This window comes from Ursus arctos, unplaced genomic scaffold (genome assembly GCF_023065955.2).
Source record: "Ursus arctos isolate Adak ecotype North America unplaced genomic scaffold, UrsArc2.0 scaffold_1, whole genome shotgun sequence".
NCBI classification, from domain to species: Eukaryota; Metazoa; Chordata; class Mammalia; order Carnivora; family Ursidae; genus Ursus; species Ursus arctos.
Genome location: NW_026622763.1, coordinates 66,129,800 through 66,143,225, shown reverse-complemented (window position 1 = coordinate 66,143,225; position 13,426 = coordinate 66,129,800). Strand labels below are relative to the sequence as shown.

The following is a 13,426-nucleotide window of genomic DNA, read 5'->3' as shown; positions in this document are numbered from 1 at the left end:
AAATAATGTTTAACCACCTGTCTGGGAACCCCATGACCCAGTTAAGTTGACACATAAAATTAACCGTAACACAGACAACTACTGATTGATTCTTTGTCCCTACAGTTTTGCCTTTTCCAGATACTCATATAAACAGCATCATATAGTTCATAACCTTTTGAGTCTAGCTTCTTTCACTTGGCATAATGAATTTGAGATTCATGTTTTGTAGATCAGAGATTACCTTTTTTTTTATTGCTGAGTAGTATTCTATTGTATGGATATTCCACAGTTTTTTAATTCATTCTTTTGTAGAAGGCTTTTTCCCCCTTTCTAATACTGCTCTGAATATTCATGTGTAGGTTTTTGTGTGAATATGAGCTTTTCTTTCTCTAGGATAAATACCAACCAGTGGGATTCCTGGTTCAAATCATATCTTTAAATTTTTAAGAAAATGTTGGACTGTTTTTCCAGAGTTTCTGTATCATTTTCATTCCAGTGAGTAATGTATCAAAGTTTTATTGGCTTCACATCTTTATCAGTATTTGGTGTTGTCAGTATTTTCTCTTTTAGCCATTACATTAAATTTGTAGTGTCTGAAATACAAAAATTTCCTTTCCAAAGTAAAACAAAAACAAAAACAAACAAAAAACAACTACCCAATAAAACAATGGGTAAAAGATTTGAGGACCCTACACCAAAGAAGATGTACAGATAGGAAATAAACACATGAAAAGATGCCTAACATCGTTAGTCACTAGTGAAATGAAAACTAAAACAATGGAGTCCTACTACAAATTTAATTTGTAGGGATCAGGAAGATGAAGAGAAAACCAGCAAATGATTGGCCAGTTTAAGAAGGAAATCAGGAGGGTATATGCCAGGAAACTCAAATGAAGAAAGAGGCAGAACTGATTTTTGTGTCCACTGTGACTGATAGATTAAATAACTGGAAGACAAAGAATTGGCTATTGCACTTAGCAATATGGAAATCATTGGGGGCTTTGATAAGAGCAGTTTTGATGGAGTGAGGGGAATGAAAATCTGATTTAAGTGGGTTCAGGAGAGAATAAAGAAGTGAAATTAGAGATACTAGGACTCTTTAGGAGTTTTGGTGTACAGAGAAAGGAAGAAACATGATAGCTGGAGGGGAAGTGAGATAAAGAGACAAAGGGTTTTTGTTTTGTTTTGTTTTGTTTTGTTTTGTTTTGTTTTGTTTCTAAGGTAGAGATACAGCAGATAACAGGCTAACAGAGGACACAGGAGAAAGAAAAATTGACGATGAAAGAAAGTAAGGAAATAATTGCTGCAACACTTCTTAAATAGGTGAGAGAGGATGGAATCTAGTGTATAAGTAGAGGGATTGGCCTTTGCCAGGAGCACAGACACTTCAGCTATAGAAATGAAATGAGATTGAGATGCAGGTAGATGGGAAGATGTAGTTCTGGGAGCTTTTGAAATTTTTCTTTTGCTTGCTTTCTATTTTTGCAGTGAAACAGCAACTAAGATGATCAACTGAGATAAGGATTGGGAAGGAGTTGTTGGAGGTTTGAGGGGAGAGAAGATATGAAATAATAATTTTTTCCGTATTCTTTCCACATCAATATTTAACAAACTGGCCTGTAGGCCAAATGTGGCCTGTCATCTCTCTTGAAAGTAAAGTTATTAGAACACAGCCACGTCCACTTGTTAGCGTATTGTCTATGGCTGTTCTTGTACTACAGTGTCAGAGGTGAGTAGCTGTGACAGAAAGTGTATGTCATGAAAAGCCTAAAATATTTGCTATTTGGTCCTTTACGGAAGAATTATGCTGACTCTTGGTTTAGGAGGTAGGAAGGGAGAATGGAGGGTGTCCGTGAAGACAGGAAACATAGATAATATTACTTTATTTTTTACAGATTGAAGATGTAATTCAATTGGGAAGTATCACTGTAAAAGAAAACTTTTGTTGTTATACTGATACATGTTTTCCTCAGATTACGAAAATGACATGTCAGAATTTAAAAATTTTAATTGAACTCTCAGATTTCAATTTGAGAGACTAGGCAATGGGGAATAACTTCATAAAGCTAAAAAAATTGCACATTTAGTGACAGCAATGCAAAAAAGCCCTTAAGTAGACTCTGAAGCCCTATCCCCATAAAAATGTATTTACGCAGAACACTGTACTTTTAAGTACCTGGTGTTAATAAATACTTGATGCCAGTCATATCCCCAAAGGATATTCTAGCTATTGATATCAATCTTTTAACCAAATTCTTATTACTATATATAAACAAGTAGTTACCCTTAGCTATACACAGGAAGTACCTGGAGTATTTTAGAAAATAATGAAACCTGGTCCAACTCCCAGAGATTCTGTTGTAATTGGTCTGCAGTGTCACCTGGGCATCAGAGTTCGTTTTTTTTTTAATTGTGGTGACATACATATAACATAAAGTTTTTATTAGTGATATTTAATATATTCACAATGTTGTGCAACCATCACTCTATATATCAAGAACATTTTTGTCACTCCAAAAGGAAACCCTTTACCATTAAGCTCTCACTACATATCTTCTCTCAATTGCTAGTATATAGAAATAAAACTGATTTTTGTGTGTTGATATTGTATCCGGCAACTTTGGTGAATTCGTTTATAGCTCTAATAGTTTTTTGTTGTGTATTCTTTAGGATTTTTTTTTATCAGACCATGTCATCTATGAATATTTACTTCTTATGTTCCAGTTTGGATATTTTTTGTTTCTTTCTCTAATTAATCTGACTAGAACTTCCAATACAATGCTAAATAGCAGTGGTGAAAGTGGACATTCTTGTCTTATTCCTGATCGTAGGGGGAAGGTTTTCAGTCTTTCACTATTTAGTATGATGGTAGCTGTGGGTTTTTCATACATTCCTTTTATCTTATTGAGGAAATTCCCTAGTTTGCTGAGAGTTTTAATCATGAAAAGATGTTGGATTTTGTCAAATGAATTTGCTGTGTCAGTTGAGATGATCGTGTGGGATTTTTGCTTGATTCTATTAATGTGGTGTATTACCACATGGATTTTCATATTTTGAAACACTCCTGCATTTGGTTATGGTGTATGATCCTTTTAATATGCTGTAGGATTTGATTTGCTCATAGTTTTTGAGGACTTTTATTCCTATGTTAATAAGGAATTTTGGCCTATAGTTTCCTTTTCCTTTTCTGTGGTGTCTTTGGCTCTGGTATTAGACTAATGCTTGCCTGATAGAACGAATTAGGAATTGTTTCCTCATTTCCAATTTTTTCTGGGTGATTGTGAAGGATTGGTATTATTTTTTTTAAATATTTGGTAAAATTCACCAGTAAAGCCATTTGGTCTTGAACTTTTCTTTGTTGGGAGATTTGTGATTGCTGATTCAGTCTCTACTTGTTATAGGTCTGTTGAAATAATTCTGTTTCTTCTTCTGTTAGTTTTGGTAATTCAAAAGTTTCCAGAAATTTTCTCACTTCATCTAGGTTACCTAGTTTGTTTGCTTATAATTGTTCATACTATTCTAATCTTTTTTATTTCTGTAAGATTGGTAGTGATGTCCCCACTTTTCTTTCTGATCTTATTTGCATTATCTCTGTTTTTTTTTTCTTGGTCTATCTAAATGTTTGTCAGTGAAACATCTTGTCAATCTTTTCAATTTTGGTTTCATTGATTTTCTCTATTGTTTATTATTTTCTACTTTGTTTATCTCCACTCTAACCTTTATTATTTTTTTCACCTGGCTGTGAGTTTAGTTTGCTTTCCTTTTTTTAGTTCCTTAAGGTGTAAATTAAGTTATTGATTTGAGATCTTTCTTTTTGGGCATCAAGTTTTTAAAAGCTTTCCAGCTGATTCTGATGCTAAAAGAAAAGGTTAAAAATACTCCTGTGTTTGGAGACAGGTTAGGCCTACCTTACTGGTTCTCTACTGGGTGCCTATTAAAAACATCTGAAGATAGTTCTAAATTTGAATTGGAATCATCATTATGAACTTATGATGTATTTTGTTTTTTACAAAAATGTATTTTGTCACTAACTTGATAGTGATGGACACTCCTAGCACCCAGATGCGGCTTCTAAATTCCATTTTCCACTAAAAGGAAACAAAGCTACTTGAAGAAATGGCTGATTTTAGGTCTGAGACACAGATGTACAAAACATCTTATTATACCAGAGAGCAAGAGAGCTATCAAAGACTACTGGGGTTGAGTCAAATGGACTCAGGAACAGCTTGAAGATGGTCCCGCTGAGTCAGGACATTTTGAATATCAAAAGAATAATAACTGCAATGGATTGAAACATATGTTATGGTTAAATTCGTGAGTTCATCATAATACAAAGAAAGTCATTGGTCATCTTTGAAGGGTACTAGGAATAAAGTTATTACTTCAAAGAACTTATTGAAAAAAAGAAACTAAGAATCAAGCATTTATAATCAGGTAAAATGATAAAGGTAGAGTTTATCTCGTAGAGGAGCTTTTGTCTAGTAATAGTAGTTTTATAAAACTAATGCTATATAAGAGCATAAATAATATCAATAGATATTTCATAGTGGAAAATAAATTTCAGAGTATTTTTAAATTTGGTTAAACTCTTACTTAAGAATCAGATATGTATTTACCTAGGAGATAGTATCAAGTCAAGTGGTAGGAGAGTATTGCCTATATTTTGCAGCCCTAAGCAAGGTTCTGTAAGAAAAAGATTAACTCAGATAAAATTTAGCTCAACTGAAAACTGAGAGGGAAAGATACGGAAAAGCTGGGTTCATTACTCCAAGTGGTTCGTGAGAGAACATGGGCAGAAAGGCAGAAAATTAATATTTGGCAGCATTAGATGGGGTCAAACAATAAGGGTAGTACTACAGGTCTTTCTTCAGCCCCTCCCTTTGAGAATATTAGAGGCAAACCAGTGGTTTAAATTAGATTATGAGTGGTAACTCCTTGTCTAAAACCACTGCAATATTTCATCAGATCTACAGAACATTTTTGGATCTCTGACTGAGAGAGGTCTTACAGTCAATGGCATCTTATAGTTGATGACATCTTAATTCACTGTCTTTCAAAGAAGTCATAATATTATTGTCATTGTCTGTATGTATGGACTGGGTCTCGGTTGTTATTTCTGGTGATATAACTTAATACCTACAAACTCTTGATATTTCAGCCAATAGGCCATTTAGGGGTATTTCTTATTCAGTGACAAGGAAGTTTTTATAATCAGTCAAGTCTCTAAAGAATATAGCTGTAACAATTTTTTTGTTTGTTCAGTTTTGTTTTGTTAGGAACTCTTAAGTAAACTTGAGGCTTATCTGATATACAAATCTTAGGCACTTGCATTTCTCAAAAAGCCCCCGTACTTGTAAACTTCTTTCTCATTCCTATGTGCTTGATTTAGTTGCTTGACCTGAGTGAGGTTTGAACTAATTCCTGTAGTCCTCAGTTCTGCATTCTGGGAATATCTACGTTCTTCACTGTTCTCCATTGCCACATCTGAGATGGCATTTGGCAGAATGCCCTTTGGGGGGAGGCTGTATGTTTTCTGTGGTGCATTTTATGTTGGTATACATTTATTCAGAGACTCAAGGATTAACTAGGGATTGAGCTGTTAGAAAGCAGTTTTGGGCCAAGCTTAGAGTTTCTTCGAACAAACTCCATAAAAATTGAAGTTATTTAGTCAATTCGCTCTTGGTCAATTTCATGGTAAAAGAGTATGATGCACTGAAGAAAATCGTCACACGTATATTTCAAAAGTCTGTTCTCTTATTACTAGTAGTAACATATTACCCCCAAAATGTAGTGGCATAAAACAAACAATTTTATTTTGTTCACAGTTTTGTTGGGTCGGGAATTCGGGAAAGACTTGGCTAGGCACTTTCCCTTGGTGTCTGTTGTGCAGCTGTAATCCTATTTGATTGGGCTGCAGTCGTTTGAAGTTTGATTTGACTGGACATCCAGAATGGCTCACTCATTGTTGGCAGTTGATGCTGGCTGTCAGCTGCAAGCTTAGCTGGGATTATCAATGTAGGCCCCTAAGCCTGGCATCTCCACCATGGCAATCTCAGGGTAGTTGGAATTTTTACATGGTAGCTGACATCCTGCAGAGAGAGTATCTCAAGAGAATCAAACAGCTTCATGACCTTTTATGACCTGTCAAAAGTCATAAGGATCCCCACTGCCATGTCAAAGTAGTCATAATTCAGCGTATAAGGAGCTTGGAAGTCATTACTCTCATCCCCCCAGCAGGAAAAAGCTGAACAAGCTGAAAACCAACAACTCTTCTTAGATCTTTCAGAGAATTAAGGTTACAGGAAAAAGTGCTCTCCCTGCTCGCCAAACTGGAGACAGTCAGGTAGAGAGAATCGTGGTTTATTAGAACAGATGCCCAAGAGTGGTAACCACCACTGCTGGATCCAGTACTGAGGGAAAAAATTTTAAACTGTATTTCACAGATTACTGAAGACTCAGTGTAGACAAGCTTAAGGGTTAAAGAAATATTCATGAGGGCCTAGTCTCAGGAGTATCCCAACACTTTCATGTGTTTGGCCTCCAAGAGCCCTACTGGATTCTCACAGTGAAGGTGGGAGAAAAAAATTCCTCATGTGTCCAGGACAGGATGGGGGTGGGGGGAATAGCCATTTTTAAATAGGCCCAGAGCATTCTATTCTTCTTAACAAGTCCTGCCCTTGACAGCTATCTTACCAGAGCCTAACTGACTTGGTTTTTACTGGAGTCCAACTGACCGGGGGAAGGGAAGTACTCAATTCTGCTCTCTTTGGCCTTCTTGTCTCACCTAAGGGGGAAAAATATGAGAAGCACTAGTGAAGGTCATAACCTAGGGGAATAGGTTCACTAAAAGACTAAGATATAATCACAGGAATGTAGAACACTTCCCCTCCCTCACACTTGACCACCACATCAATAGAGCTCCTGTATAATGGAAGGGGAATATCACTGAAGTAACTGTGTGCTCAGGCCCTATTTAAGGATAAGTCTCTAGGGAAACCTAAAGACAATATGGAAACCTAAAGAGAAGAGGAAGACAAAAATAAGAATACCATAGGATATTTTAGCCTCTGATACCTAAAGTTAAATAAAAGCTAAAGCTACTAAAACAGTAAATACAGCTTAACTAAAGCTACTATACACAATAAATACAGCCAAAACCCTAGCTAGATAAACGGAAAACCTTATTAAGCCTATTTACCTCAATTTCTTTTACCCAATGCATCCTGTCTGTCTTTCAACAAAGTTATGAGGCATACTAAAAGACAAAAACTAGTTTGAAGAAACTGAGGAAGCATTAATAACAGACACAGATATAGCAGAAACATTGGAGTTATTAGACTGGAAATTAAAACAACTATGATTAATATGCTAAGGGCTCTAATGCAAAAAGTGGATAAAATGCAAGAACATACAGGTAATTTTAACAGAAAAATGGAAACTCTAAGAGTCAAAAGGAAATTTTGGCAATAAAAAATACCTAAACAGAAATGAAGAATGCCTGATGTGCTCATTAACAGACTGGACACTGCCAAGGAAAGACTCAGTGAGCTTGAAGAAATTCAAAAGAAATTTCCAAAAATGAAAAGCAAAGAGAAAAAAGAATGCAAAGATGGAACAGAGTATCTAAGAACTGTGAAGCAATTACAAAAGATATAACTGAATGTATAATAGGAATCCCAGAAGGAGAAGAAAGGGCCAGAGGAGTAATAATGATTGAGATAAAGCTAAATAGACACCAAAGAAGAGATCCAGGAAGCTAGAAGGACACCAGGCAGGGTAAATATAAAAAAAATTTACACCTAAGCATATCATATTCAAACTGTAGAAAATTAAGGACAAAGAGAAAATTTTAAAAGAAGCCAAAGGGGGGAAAAACCCACAATAGCTATAGAAGAACAAGTATAAGAGTTACATTGGACTTTTGTTCAGAAACCGTACAAGCGAAGAGAGTGGAGTGGAATATTTAAAACATCGAAAGAAAAAAAATCACTGACTTAGAATGCTGTATTCAGTGAAATTATCTTTCAAAAGTAAAGAAGAAAGACTTTTGCAGACAGAAACTGAGGAAATTTATCTCCAGTACACCTGTCTTGCAAGAAATGTTAAAAGTTCTTCTGAAAGAAGGAAAAGGAGATAGGAGATATAAAATCTTTCATTTTTCTTATTAACAGCAGTTTGTTCAAAATAAAAATACCAACAATATATTGGACAATTATAGCATATGAATAAGCGAAATAAATGACAGCAAAGTTATAAGGGTGGAAAGTAGGGAGGTATAGGGGATAATTTAAAGTATTTGCACTACCTGTGAAGTGGTACTGTGTTATTTGAAGGTGGACTTGTAAAAGTCATAAATGTATATTGCAAATTGAAGGACAGCCACTAAAATAGTAAAATATATATAACTGATATGCTAAGACAGATAAGGAAATGGAACCATGTAAACGCTCATTTAAAATGAGAAGGCGGAAAATGGATGGAAGACAAAGAAGCAAAGAGTAAGGGGCAACAAATAGAAAACAGTAAAAAAATTATGGTAGATATTAATCCAATTGTAACAGTATCACTTTAAACATCAGTGATCTAAACATACCAATCAAAAACCAGAATATCAGAGTGGATAAAAAAATAAAATCCAACTGTGTTTTCTGTAAGAAATGTATTTTAAATGTAAAGACACAGATAGATTAAAAGTAGTCTCAGGGTTTCAGAGGGGAGGAGTGGGGGGAAGGGGTAACGGGGTGATGGGTATTGAGGAGGGCACGTGCTGTGATGAGCACTGGGTGTTATACTTAACTAATGAATCATTGAACACTACATCAAAAATTATGTACTATAGAGTGGCTAGCTGAACATAATAAAATAAATAAATAAAATTAAAAAAAGAAAGATATGCTCACTCCAATCAAAAAGTTGGAATAACTATATTAATTTCAGACAAAGCAGACTTCAGAGCAAGGAAAATTATAAAATATAAAGGGGCATTACATCATGATAAAGGGGCAATTCTCCTAAAAGATATAACAGTCTTTAGTGCCTTTAGTATGTGCCTGACACCAGAGCATCAAAATACATGAGGCAAAAACTGATAGAACTGCAAGGAGAAATAGAAGAATCCATTATTAGAGTTGGAGACTTGAATGCAGTCCAAGGCTGTCCAGTTTCAAGTAAAGGGGAAATGGACTCACCTTTCAAGGGAAGAAGTGGTACCATCATATTGTAGAAAAGACTAGGGAACAGGAGATATAGCTATCTTTGGAAAATATAATCCTCAAGAGTCTATATTCATACAAAGGAAGTCTCATCTTTTCCAGGTTTTCCTCGCTTTTATGGAATGTTTTAGTCTCACCAGTTTGTATGTGCTTGGTGAGGTTGCTTTTTGTCAAGATTTATATTGGTGTTGGGATTTTCCCTATAATTGGAGCCTCTGCCAGCAGTATGGCTGCCCTATTGCTCTAGTCACTGCTGCTCTATTGAGGTTTGCCTGTCTCTCCAACCAGTAGGGAACAGTCTTCTCTTATGCTTTCAGTAATCCCTAGTAGCATTACATGAACCGGTGGCAGTGTATCTTTTCATTTTACTACACAAGCACTTTAGAGGACGAGTAGACATGCAGTTAAGAACAGCTTGAAACAGTACTGGGAACCACTGTTCTCTTGACTCTCAGGCCCTCAAATCTTTTCCAGTCCTGGGGAGCTTTTCTCTCAGGGGTGCAGTTGAATCTCCTTATAGTCTGGCCTTTTTTGTTCTACCCCTTCTTTTTAGTCACTCCATCAGATGAATGTCTATATCTTAATCCATATGTATGCAGATAGGGATAAATTTCTTTCCTATGGGTCGTAAGAGTCCCACGCACATTGAGATATTTCTGGGCAATCATTGTGTTCCCCGAACATTCTCGGACAAGAGATTTGGGAGGTGGGTACAGTGCAGGAGAGAGGCGTGCACCTAACTCCACTAACACACTCTGGCCTATGTTTTACTTGTTGAGAACAACTTCAGATCAAATCTGTCAATGCTAGTAAGTACATTAAAGAACCCATTGTGAGGACTGTGGGTAAAGGATTAATAAAACCTTTACTGCTTCTACTGTAGTAATGTGACCTTTAGTTAACTTTCTATCTCTGTTCTACTGGAAACTATATAAAGATAGAATATCATGTATATTCTAGGCAGTCTTACCTATAGTAAAATGACCCCTGATTAATAAATTGTATCTGGACAAGGAGGAACTATAAATGAACCATACATAGCTGATAAGGATGCTTTAATTTATGCTCCTCTGAGTGTGTTCAGTCTTGTAATTGAGTATGTCCCTTGTGTGAACTCTGGAAGTAATCTTACGGATTTGTTACAAGAGATATTGCCTCTTGTGGGACATTTGGCTCTTAATCAGGACAGCTTCTGCACTTGCCAGATGAGATGAGAATGAGATAAATATTAGAGGTAAGTTGCAGTTAGAATTTTGAAATCTCATATCCCTAGGCATCATCTTACAAGTGACCCCCTTTGGAAACTACTGCCTCAGAGAAATCCTGCCAAGGCACAGATAATTGGAGAGGGTATCCAAACCAAGAAGCCAATTAGATTCTCCCACGTAGGAACTTGGGATACAAAAGTTGAAACTGAAGGCCATGAGGATTTGGATTCTGAAGCTCCAAGTTGTTTCTTATGGTGAGGTCATTTGAGCATAGAAGAGATATCAGAGAAGAATGTCCTAATTCAGTAGGTCTATGGACCTACTACAAGATTGGAGACCCGTTTATATTTAAGTGAAGTATATTAATACTTTCAAAACATGACAAGAAATAGAATACCTATTGCCAAACTTAGCTTTTAAAATTATTCTTGGATTAGTGAGTTCATGCAGCTCTGTTTCTAAAGTAAATAAATTTATCAGGACAGCAGTTGATTCATTATTGCCTCAAATATTAAACAATAGCATTATTTTAAGTAGAATACTTCAAATATATGTAAGTGAAAGGGACACAATGCCTTGTAAGTAAATAGTATTTACTTACAAATTGTTGTTTTAGTGATCATTTGGTTGCAAGAAAGAGAAATATTCTCAATAAATGTCCTTATTGTTAAAGGGTAGGGACAGGGGTTTGGGAAATCTCATGGATTCAAATTATAGGAAGTATAGCTGGGCTTGAAGGAGAATAAAAGCAGGAAGGCCCTAAGAAACAGTTTTTCTGCCTTTGTGCTAGCATGGCCAGTCACTGTCTCTGATGAGGGTCTGATGTCATTAATCTCTCTTTGTAGCTTCTCTGATATCATTTCTTTTCATTTCTATTTTGTTTTTGTGTTTACAAGATATGAGTGTAGTATTAACTATATATATTTCTGTGTTTGTATGTTTATATGTATACATAACATTTATAAATAAGTAAATACACATATGTTTGGGGATATTGCGGTGCACAATTAAACAAGATTGAAGACCAATTGCTAAGAAATGAGTGAACATGGAAGAAACTCTCGACATCTCCAACACAGTATTATTTTCAAGCCTGCATTCTATAGCAAGTTGGTTTTCCAAGTACTGTAGAACTTTAAAAAGTTCTTGATTACTTGCAGCTATTGTCTTCTCTGTTTTGTAACCTCATTTTTAAATTATATTATGTTTGCTAATTTGTAATTCATAAATCTGAATTGAATGAACTCCCAATTTTCCATTTGTACTTGAATCATGGAATTCAATTCAACATGTAGGTTGAATGAATTGTCTGAAAATGAATTGTGTTATTATATTTGTGTGTGATGAATTTATCAAGGCTATTTTTTAAGGTATTAATCTGTTTTCCACACCTTTGAGTGGACATAGAACCATTGTACCGTAATTCAATTCATAAATGTGACAATTATTTTCTTTTTTTTTTTTTTTTTTTTTTTTTTTTTTTTTTAAAGATTTTATTTATTTATTCGACAGAGATAGAGACAGCCAGCGAGAGAGGGAACACAAGCAGGGGGAGTGGGAGAGGAAGAAGCAGGCTCATAGCGGAGGAGCCTGATGTGGGGCTCGATCCCACAACGCCGGGATCACGCCCTGAGCCGAAGGCAGACGCTTAACCGCTGTGCCACCCAGGCGCCCCGTGACAATTATTTTCTGAAAAACAAATGAAAATGTAAAAACATATATCAAACAAGTATAAATTTGTAATGGTCTATGGAAATCACTATTATGTAAAATAGCCCCTCCAGTTTATCTTTTTTTTTGCCATTTTAACAGGTATATAGTAGTATGTAATTGTTGTTTTAATTTATACTTTCCTAATGAATTATGATGTTTTTAACTTCACTTTTTGGAGCAGCTTTAGGTTTATGGCAAAATTGAGTGGGAGGTACGGAGATTGCTCATATACTCCCTGTCCCTGCACATGCATAGCCTCTCTCATTATCAACATCACTCGCTAGAGTGGTACATTTGTTACCAAGGATGCACCTACATTGCCACAACATAATTACCCAAAGTCCTAGGTTACCTAAGGGTTTACTCTTAGTGTTATACATTCTATGGGTTTGGATAAATGTATAATGACATATATCCATTATTATAATATCATACTGAGTATTTTTACTGCCCCCCAAATCTTCTGTGCTCTCCCTAGTCATCTTTCCTCCTCAGCCTCACCCTTGGAAACCACTGATGTTTTTACTGTCTCCTTAGTTTTGCCTTTTCCAGGATGTTTTAGTGGAAATCATATAGTATATGGCTTTTTCAGATTGCTTCTTTCACTTAGTAATATGCATGTAATTTTTCTTCATGTCTTCTATAGCTCATTTCTTTTTGATATTGAATAATATTCCATTGTCTGGATATACCACAGTTTATCCATTCACTTGCTGAAGGACAGCTGAGTTGCTTCCAAGTTTTGGCAGGTATGAAAGAGCCATGTGTAGGTTTTGTGTTTTCATCTCCTTTGAATAAATGCCAAGGAGTGTGATTGCTAGATCATAATGATAAGAGTATGTTTAGTTTTGTAAGAAAGTGCCAAACTGTCTTTCAAAGTGTCTGTACCATTTTGAATTCCCACCAGCAGTGTATGGGAATTTCCATTGCTCCACATCCTTGCCAGAATTTGGTGTTGTCTGTGTTCTGTGTTTTGGCCATTCTGATAGGTATGAATTTTATCTTTTAAATAAAATATTTGCCTCTTAAGTCAACAAAAATGATCATTTAATATAAGACGATTTAAATTCTGGGGATACAACGATGAGTTAAGACATGGTCTCGATGTCAAGGATCTCATGTTACATTGAGGAAGATGGACATACAAAGTAATCATTATGTTATGGTGTATTCAAGTGCAAGTGTTTTAGGTATACACATGGTGTTATGGGGTTAAAGAGGAAGGCTACCTAACCTGGCCTGCATTTTTGAAGAAGGTGATCATTCACCTAATTCTTACACGATGAATAGAAGTCAGCCATGTAAAGAGAT

General features: G+C 35.7%; 1 long non-coding RNA gene across 1 annotated transcript in view; it reads left to right on the top strand.

Annotated features, from left to right (window-relative positions):
- The window catches only part of LOC113250675 (uncharacterized), a 209,700-nt gene that overhangs the window by 2,418 nt on the left and 193,856 nt on the right, over positions 1-13,426 (top strand). The gene's annotated exons all lie outside the window — the stretch shown is intronic.